The sequence below is a fragment of the Gallus gallus genome, chromosome 2, assembly GCF_016699485.2.
Source record: "Gallus gallus isolate bGalGal1 chromosome 2, bGalGal1.mat.broiler.GRCg7b, whole genome shotgun sequence".
Taxonomy (NCBI): Eukaryota; Metazoa; Chordata; class Aves; order Galliformes; family Phasianidae; genus Gallus; species Gallus gallus.
In genome coordinates this window covers 141,689,616-141,699,237 of record NC_052533.1, presented here as the reverse complement: position 1 = coordinate 141,699,237, position 9,622 = coordinate 141,689,616, and the positions used below count along the sequence as shown (strand labels likewise).

General features: G+C 46.1%; 1 long non-coding RNA gene across 1 annotated transcript; it reads right to left on the bottom strand.

The window, feature by feature from the left end:
* Positions 1–1,091: 1,091 nt before the first annotated feature.
* On the bottom strand, positions 1,092–9,031 carry LOC107052801. Its single transcript, XR_005857253.2, has 3 exons — positions 8,937–9,031; positions 2,285–2,377; positions 1,092–1,182 (listed from the first exon to the last, which is right to left on the bottom strand). It is a non-coding gene; the product is annotated as an uncharacterized LOC107052801 (long non-coding RNA).
* Positions 9,032–9,622: the final 591 nt, after the last annotated feature.

The following is a 9,622-nucleotide window of genomic DNA, read 5'->3' as shown; positions in this document are numbered from 1 at the left end:
TCCAACTTAGAAATCTCATTTTATGAAGAGGAGGCTGGGTTAAGAGAGGAGAAGTTTGCACTGGTTTGGCAAGGATATGGAAAAGCCTTCACCAGGAATGAAAGTTGCAAGTTAGGTAGCACACAACTGACAGTATTGCATAAAAAAGTTCCTGGAAACTCCTTTCTTACCCCTCACTACAATATCTAACTGGGCATCTGTAACATCAACATCCAAGAGAAGCTAATGCTAGCACTTTCTTCTCCAGAAGTCCAGGATACCAATTTCTAGAAAATTCATAGGATCACAGCATATTGCAAGCTAGAAAGGACTAGCTAAGAACGCTGAATACAACTCCTGGCTTCACACAGGACCATCCTAACTTCAAATCCTGTGTCTGGGAGCACTGAACTCTGGCCGCCTGACTGTCCTCTGGTGCAGAACCTTTCCCTAACCTCCCCTGACGCAGCTCCATGCTGGTCCCTCAGCAGAGCTCATGAGGCCTCCCCTCAGCCTGCTCTGGGCTGAACAAACCCAGGTACCTCAGCCACTCCTCACGTCTTACCCTCCAGACTCTGGGTATCCAACCTTTTGGCTTGCATGGGCTGCACTGAGTGAAGAGGAATTGGGATAATGTTTTGGTTACCTGCAGTCTGCAGAAGAGCTGCCTCCATGATGGAGGGTCAGGGAACAGGGCTATCTACTAACCTCATGTCAGTACTAACCTCTACTAACGTCTCAGGCCTCATGCAACCTACAGGCCATGGGTTGGACATGCCTGCTCCAGATCCTTCATCATCTTCATAGCCCTGCTTTGACTACTTTCGCATATGGTGGCACCCAGAACTGCACCCAATCTTTGATGTGGGGCCACACAATGCAGATCAGAGGGGACAATCCCTCCCATCACCTGGTGGTAGTGCTGAGCCTTGTGCACCCCAGGGTACAGTTGACCCCTTTGGCTGCTATGGCACACAGGTAGCTCACATACAATTTTCTGTCAACCAGAACTCCCAGATCCCTTTCCATGGGGCTTCTCTCCAACCTCTCACCCATCCGTAGATACAATGCTGCCCCATTCCAGAACACAGAAATTAGTAGATCAGACGGAATCAGTCAATCACCCAAAATATTTACTGTGTCACTGAGTGGGTACAGAAGGAAGGCCAAATATAGGTGTCTCAGCAGCTTGCTCCCAGTGTCCTGATAGAGAGGAGAAGGAAAGCTGTGGCAAAAAGGCAGGCCAGAGACTTAACAGCAGCTAGTGTCCTTTAAAGCTGCAGGATCTGTCCTTGCTGGCAGACCCTGCAGCACAGAAATATCTAATTTATTTTAAGGAAAGGGTGAAAAAGGATTAGAAGCAGGAAATCAGGCTTTTTCCTTTTCTGGAAGAGAGAGGCTGTTTGAGAATAAGCTGATTTCACATCAGCAGCTCAGGGTGACGCACTTTCCAGAGCCATGTCCCTCAGGACAACACCCTTGGCAAGTGCAGCCAACCCCGTAGAAAAATATTAGTGTAAAAGCCAAAGTCCGTGTATAAGAATGCTAAAGCCTTTTTCAGAGGGCAGAGAGGCTCCACAAACTTACTTGCCTGCATCAAAACCAGTGTCTCTAAAAGACATCAGAGCACTGGATTACAAGGCCACTTTTGGGACGAAATATCCAAATTAAGCCAACAGAAAAATCACAAGCAATGTGTAATTCAGAGAAAAGACAAAAGCACAGTGAAAACAGTCATTTGTTTGCCTCTCAAAGACATGTTTGCAGCCAGCTTATAGTAGTCCTGGGGAACGAGAATGTGAAAATAACTATAAAGAGAGCTCTGAATGTCATACTCCACAGTCCAAACTTTGCATAATATAAACAGTGAATAAATGCTAATGGAAAAAAGTAAATGAGCTATTTTTTAATTTACTTTCAATAGCTACTGTGTTATTAGTAATATAGTTAGATAATTATTTTCAGCTGTGTCCCTAGATCCACAAAAATAGTTACATACTCCAAGACAGTAGTAAAAACATGAGGAACTCTATGTATTTTAGCGACCAGGTCTATAAATGTGCTACAAAAAATTAGTAATCACTGCCATAGCTGGCTCAAGTGAAGGTTGTTAGCTAATTAAAGATCAAGCTGTGCATTAAGATTAATGCAATATTCAAAATATTATAGTAATTATAATGCTTCTCAGATTGATAGATAGACAATCTTGGAACCTGGAGTCTCTGAGAAACTTCTGCAGCACAGTCAGTGTAAGAGCAAGTTTTCAAACATCTCTCCTCAGTAATGCCATAAGTAGAAATGTTACCTAGGATGGTTCATTCCTTGGCCATGGAGTCTGTAGCTTCTCAAGACACTGCTGGCTGGGGTGAGCACGTCTGTGAAATCACTGCAGTTGCTGCTGAGAACACCAGAACATTTTCACATTTTAATAGCCCTGGACTAGCTGCCAGATTAAAAAAAATAAAACAAATAGACATTTTCCTAAACTAGTCTTATTTGTTACCTCACAGGACAATGTCTAACTTGTTCAATTCCCTTATCTAGAGACCTAGTAGTAGAAGTGATAAACACTACATAATCATAGAATCCTTAGAGTTGGAAAGGATCATTAGAGGTCATCTAGTCCAACTCCCCTTCAACAAGAAGGGACATCTACAACTAGATCAGATTGCAAAGAGCCCAGTCCAGCCTGGCCTTGAATGTCTCCAGGGACAGGGCACCCACCACCTCTTCTAGCAACTTGTTCAAGTAAACAACACAGCTGTAAGATATCGGCCATTACTGTCTGATTTTGTGTTTTAAAGTATGTTGCATGATGGGCTCTCAGTCCATAATTAGTAGCCTTGCTACAACATATTATTCTGTGAAGTTTAACAAAGACGTTATGCACCTCAAGCAGTATTTCAAGAACATGAAGTTTATTTCCTGATTTAATGCTGCCACAGTCTTGGAACATCTCAAGTTGGAAGGAACCAACAAAGACCATCCAGTGGCTCCACACAGAATTACTCCAAATTTAAGGCCTATGTCTTAGAGCACTGTCCAAATGCTCCTTGAATGCTAGCAGCTCAGGGCTGCTCCCACTGCCCTGGGGAACCTGTTCCGTGCTCTCTGGTGAAGAACCTTTTCCTAACACCCCCAAGCCCCTCCCTGACACAGCTCCATGCCATTCCCTCAGGTACTGTTGCTGTTGCTAGAGAGCAGAGATCAGTGTTACCCTTCTGCTCCCCTCATCAGGAAGCTGTAAGGCACAAGTCAAGCAGACTCAGTGCATTGCATGCGCATAATAAGAATATAATAATTTTCAAATTGCAGATAATTTGAAAAAGGGACAAAAGAGTATATTAGCAAGTCACACTTTCTTGTAGATCATACAAAATTCCCAGGATTTTATCCAGGAACACAATCTGAGGCTGAGTGGCTGACAAAGGTAAAATGCCAGTGAGCACAGACTCAGATTCTTTATCACCTTGTACCATAGCTTGATCACTAGGAAAAAGAAACAAAAAAGACAAGAACAGCAATACACAGTGCAACCTTGAACATCAAAAGGACCAAGCAGGCTGTCAGAGAGGAGTGGGCTACTTCCACTTTCTTGATCTTTTTGCTTTGGCTAAAATATTAATATTTTAGTGTGTATTGACTGCTGCATATTTTTCTGGAGCAACACCTTTAAGAACCAAGACTGTGTAATGCAGAGATGAACATGGATTAAGATCAACTGTAAGAGCCAACAGTGTATAAAAGTGGACAAAGAATTGACTGAAGTGAAGGTGCTGGTTTGGGTTTTTTGTTTGCTTCCTTGTGGTGTTTTTTTGTTGTTGTTTTAAAATTTGGATTGACCTTTACATTTACCTATGGAGAAAAGAGTATCTGCTTGCAAAAAGAAGTGGTAGCTGGACTGCAGCATTCAATTACAAGTAATCTGCATTACTAGATGCTTTAATGAGCATAAAATGATTTTGAACCATCAGAAATAGGTTTATGGTATGCATTTAGAGGTACACAAGAACAAAAATTACAGCTGAGCTAAAATCCAGCCCACTATTTGCTATCAGGACATAAGTTATTGACCAAAGTCTTAAGAAACAAAAAACCAAATTGTCTGCCATAAGTAGCAGTCATTCTTCTAAATAATGTGTTGGAAACTGGTATAGGAGAAATGATCACCTAAAATGTAGAGTAATAGCACAGCCCAGTGGCTTATGAGAGAATAAACCACCACTTAAAAGATCTAGTGATCTACACAGTTTAATGTTAGATTTTACTGAAAAGTTAGGGAAAGGAGAGATGGGAAATTATACTAGGGTCAGATTGTTTTTATTGTCATAGTAAATGATATAGAAAAGACTCTAAGGAGCACAAGAAAAGTTGCAGGAGGACAGCAAGTTCCTGGTCCCATTATCCATTTACAAAGGGGACTGTGTGGTTTTAAGCAGTTACCTGCAGTGTACCAGAACAGAGACTCCTATATTTTTAGTGAGAAATTTTGAAAAGAAAGTAAGATCATGTAGCAAACAAATCATAGAATCAGAATTGCTCAGGTTGGAAAAGATCTTAAAGATCATCGAGTCCAACCACAACTTAACCATACTACCTGAACTGTAACAGCCCTCCGCTAAATCATGTCCCTGACCACTGCATCCAAATGGTTTTTAAACACATCCAGGGATGGTGATTCAAGCATCTCCCTGGGGAGCCTATTCCAGGGCTTAACAACCCCTTCTGTAAAGTAGTGTTTTCTGATATCCAACCTAAACTTACTCTGGCACAACTTCAGACCATTTCCCCTCGTCCTGTCACCTGTCAGCAGTGAGAAGAGACTAATCCCCACTCTTGCTGTAAGCACCTTTCAGGTACTGGGAGGGAGCAATAAGGTCTCCCTCAGCCTCCTTTTCCCTGGACTGAACAGCCCCAGTTCCTTCAGTCTCTCCTCATAGGGCATACTCTCCAAGCCCTTCACAAGCCTTGTTGCCCTTTTTTGGACCTGCTCCAGCACCTCCATGTCCTTTCTGTACTGAGGTGCTCAAAACAGAACACTGTACTCGAGGTGAGGCCTCAGCAGTACCAAGTACAGGGGCATGATTACTTCCCTAGTCCTGCTCACCACATTCCTGATCCAAGCTAGGATGCCATTGGCCGCCTTGGCCACCTGGACACACTGCTGGCTCATATTCAGCCAACTGTCCATCCACACACCAAGGTCTCTTTCCATCAGGCAGCTTTCCAGCCACACCTCCCCAAGCCCTCAAGGGTTGCCTGGGGTTGTTGACACCAAAATGCAGGACCGGACACTTGGCCCTATTGAAACTCATAGGATTAACCTTGGCCCATTGATCCAGTCTATCCAGGTCCCTCTGTAGTGCCTTTATCCCCTCTGGCAGATCAACACTCCTTCCCAGCTTGGTGTTCTCTGCAAACTTACTGAGGGTGCACTCAATCCCTTCATCAAAATTGTTAATAAAGATGTCAAATCGAAGCAGCCCCAGTACTGAGCATTGGGGGCCCACCACCCATGACCAGCTACCAACTGGATTTAACGCCATTGACCACAACTCTCTGGGCCCGGCCATCCAGCCAGTGTTTCATCCAGCAGTGCATACTCCCATCCAAACCATAGGCAGCCAGCTTCTTCATGAGAATGTTGCGGGGGACAGTGTCAAAGGTTTTACTGAAGTCCAAGTAGACCACATCAACAGCCTTACCCTCATCCACTAAGCAGGTCACCTTGCCATAGAACAAAATCAGGTTTGTCAGACAGAATCTACCATCCATAAACCCATACTGACTGGGCCTGATCCCCTGGTTGACCTTTAACTGGTCCATGATGGCTCCCGGGATTACCTGTTCCATAACCTTCCCGAGCACCGAGGTGAGACTGACAGGTGTGTAGCTACCAGGATCATCTTTTTGGCCCTTTCTGAAGACAGGCATCACATTTGCCAGTCTCCAGTCCTCCAAGACATCTCTGCTTAGCCAGGACTGCCAAAGGATGATTGAGAGTGGCTTGGCAACCACATCCACCAACTCCCTCAGCACTCTAGGGTGCAATCCATCTGGCCCCATGGACTTGTGAGTACCCAGCTTTCAGAGCTGGTCCAAAACCATCTCATCATGGATCACGCAGGGCCTATTCTGTTCCCTATCCCCATCTACCAGTGCAAGAGGCTGCGTGCCCCAAGAGTAACAAGTCTTACTATTAAAGACTGAGGCAAAGGCAGCATTAAGTACCTCAGCCTTATCCTGATCCTTGGCACCATGTTGCCCTCAGCATTCAAAAAGGGATGGAGATTCTCCCTAACCATCCTCTTGCTGCTGATGTATTACAGAAATATTTATTGTTGTCCTTTACCTTAGTGGTCAAGTTCAGTTCTAGCAGGGCTTTGGCTTTTCTAATTTTCTTCCTGCACAGCTTCACTACATACCTGTAATCATCTTAAGATGTTTGCCCACTCTTTCAGAGACCATAAACTTTCCTTTTGCTCTTGAGTTCCAGACTAACGTCTCTGTTCTGCCAGTTCAGTCTCCTGACCTATCAGCTCATCTGCCATGTCTTGGGGATGGTCAGCTCCTGCACCTTTAAAATTACTTCCTTAAAGTATTCCAAGCCTTCCTGGGCTCCCATGCCTTCCAAAACTACCTCCCAAGGGACCTTCTCCACCATGGTCCTAAAGAGGTTGAAGTCTGCCCTCCAGAAGTCCAAGACGGGAGTTCTGCTGACTCCCCTCCGTGATTCAACAAGGATTGAGAGATCTAGCATCTCATGATCACTATGCCCCAGACAGCCTCCAACCTTTACATCCCCACAAGACCTTCTGCGTTAACAAACAGCAGGTCCAGGATTTTGCTTTCCCTTGTTGGCTCCTTCACCAGCTGTGTCAGGAATTTATCTCCCACACACTCTACAAACCTCTGGAACTGTTGCCTAACTGCTGTATTATAAATCCAGCAGGTGTCTGGGAAGTTGAAGTCCCACACAAGAACAAGGGGGAGAGACCTTGAGAACTCACCCAACTGTCTACAAAGTGTCTTGTCCACTTCATCCTGATTGGGTGGTCTTTAACAGACTCCCATGATAACATCAGTCTTATTGGCCTTTGCTTTTATTTTGACTCATAAGCTCTCAACCCTATTATCACCATCATTAATTTCCATACATTCTCATTTTTCTTAACATAGAGGGCTACATCACCACCTTTCCTGCCTTGCCTATCTCTTTTGAAAAGTCAGCAGCCATCCCTCACAGCACTCCAGCTGTGTGAGTCATCCCAGCACATTTCTATGATGGTGACTATATCATAGTTTTCCAACTAGACAACCTCCTGATTATTACCCATGGTGTGTGCATTAGTGTAAAAGTACCTGAGCTGGGCTTCCTTTTGAGTGGCAGTAGCCCTAATACCCTCTTGACTGTACTCAGGTGTTTCTGTAGCCACCAACCTCACACCAACCCTTGTGTTCTTCCTGCAAAAAGGAGCGTGATCCTTCTCCTTCACCAAGACACAAGACTGTGGGATCTTATTAGCACAGCCTTCTCCCACAAGCATTGTCACATTACATACAGGCTCTGTTCTAGTGACCCCAGTTACACCCCCACCCCCATCATACCTACTTTAAAGCTCTATCAATGAACCTTCCCAACTTCCATTGTGAGACTCCTTTCCACCAGTGGGATAAGCTATTCCTAGTGGTTGCCAGCAGGCCTGGTCTCATATGAAAAGAGCAGAGGTCAAAAAACCCAAATCCCTGCCAGGCACACCAGGCTCAGAACAGGTATTAATCCGTTGGTCCATCATATTCAGTCCCTCATCATTCCCAACAACTGGAGAGATAGAGGAGAACACAACTTGTGCTCCCAAACCCTTGACCCGTTCCCCCATGGCTCTGAAGCCCTTTTTCATAGTCCTTAGGGAAGTCCTTCCTGTATCATCACTGCCTACCTGAAACAACAACAGGGGATAGTAAACTGAAGGTTGTACAATGGAAGGAAGTTTCTTTCTTACGTCTTTAACCCAGGCCCCCAGGAGGCAACAAATCTCCCTGTGCAGAGGGTTTGGTCTACATAGTGGGTCTTCTGCTCCCTTCAGCAGAGAGTCACCAATGACAACGAGCCACTGTTTTTTCTTTGCCAATGAGGTTTTAATGCTAAGCGAAGTCTAGTTAGACTTTGGTGATACCACCAAGTGGGGAGAACCATCATCACCACCATTGTCCAGTTGTCCCCGCAGAGCACTGTACTTGTTCTGCAGGGGCAGCTGGGGAGACAGGGGAATCTCTGGGCAGGTACACCTGCATCAGCAAGAAGGGACCTTTTGCCACTGCCCCACACCCCCCAGTTCTTCCCTGTTGTTGCTAGGGGGAGGACAGGACAGGCTCACTGCAGTAGGAACACTGTCTGCATGACAGTTCCCCTCTATTACCTATTTGCAAGGCAGCAAGGGGTGAAACACTCCATGTGGAGCCTCAGCTGGCTGCCTAGATCTCAGAGCTGATTGGGACTGGCACCACCAATCAATCTCCCTCTCACATTCCTTTATGGTCCTCAGCCTCTCCACCCTCTCCTTCAGGTCAACCACAAGGCTGAGTACTTTAGGCTGGTCACATCTTACACGAGTGCTGTCTCCATCACCTAGCACTGCAACGGCCAGGCTCTGGCACTCACCACAGCCGAAGACCTGAACACTGGCATCCTGTTTCGAGACCTCAGTCAGAGCCTCCACATTTTTCTTGGCAGCAGCCTTCCGCCGGGTGCAGCCATGGCAAACCACCAGACTCACTTAAGCACTACCAGGGTATCCTTAACGGGGTGCGACTGACCAGCCCAGACCTGCTGCCGGCAGTGCGGGCTCCACCCTCGGCCCGTTACCGGGCCGTTAACAGGTGCCCCCGCACTTATCACTCTCTTCACAGTAAAAACAGCCCTCCTCACTATGCAGCCCCGTGAATGGGTGACTTACGGCTTCTCCGCGTTTGAAAGTCCCACGTGATTCACACACCCAGACTCCTCCCCTCCGCCCATGGTGCGCAACGACACGACGCCGCTCTCCCCGACGCTTTTTCTAGGCAAGGGGCGGGGACGCAGAGCCGTTGCCCTGGCAACGCACCACGCCACGTCAGCCAATCTCGCGAGAGCAGCCGTGCTGCTCTGTGATCTCGGCGCCCGCTGGGTGAAGGAACCGGCCGAAAGCCGGCTGTATGTCGTGGTCAGTCGCTGCGGTTCTGGCCGGGACAGCTCTGAAGCAGAGAACCTCGGCGATCAAGCGCCTAAGACCTAATAATATTAGGGGGAAAAGGTGAAAAAAAAAAAAAAAAGTGGGTTTTGTGAACCAGAAGTCAGGTCAAAGAGGGTATGTTCCTAGGGCAGTAAACATCGGTCCCCAGAAGTCAGGTAGGCATAGATTTCCATGTACTCACTAGAGAAAACAATGTAACTGTCCTAGATAATTCCCTTAATTGATTATTCCAGAAGATGCTACAGATAAAAAATGACCTTGCACATCGAGTCAATTTGCCAGGCAGGGTATTAGCTGCCATAGCTTACTTTCACACGCCGTAATCTCTGAACTTGAGCTTTAGCACTGCGTATGGCTTAGAGACCTCTCCTCCCATCTCCGTTATTGCTAGTCCTATGGGTAAGAGAGAA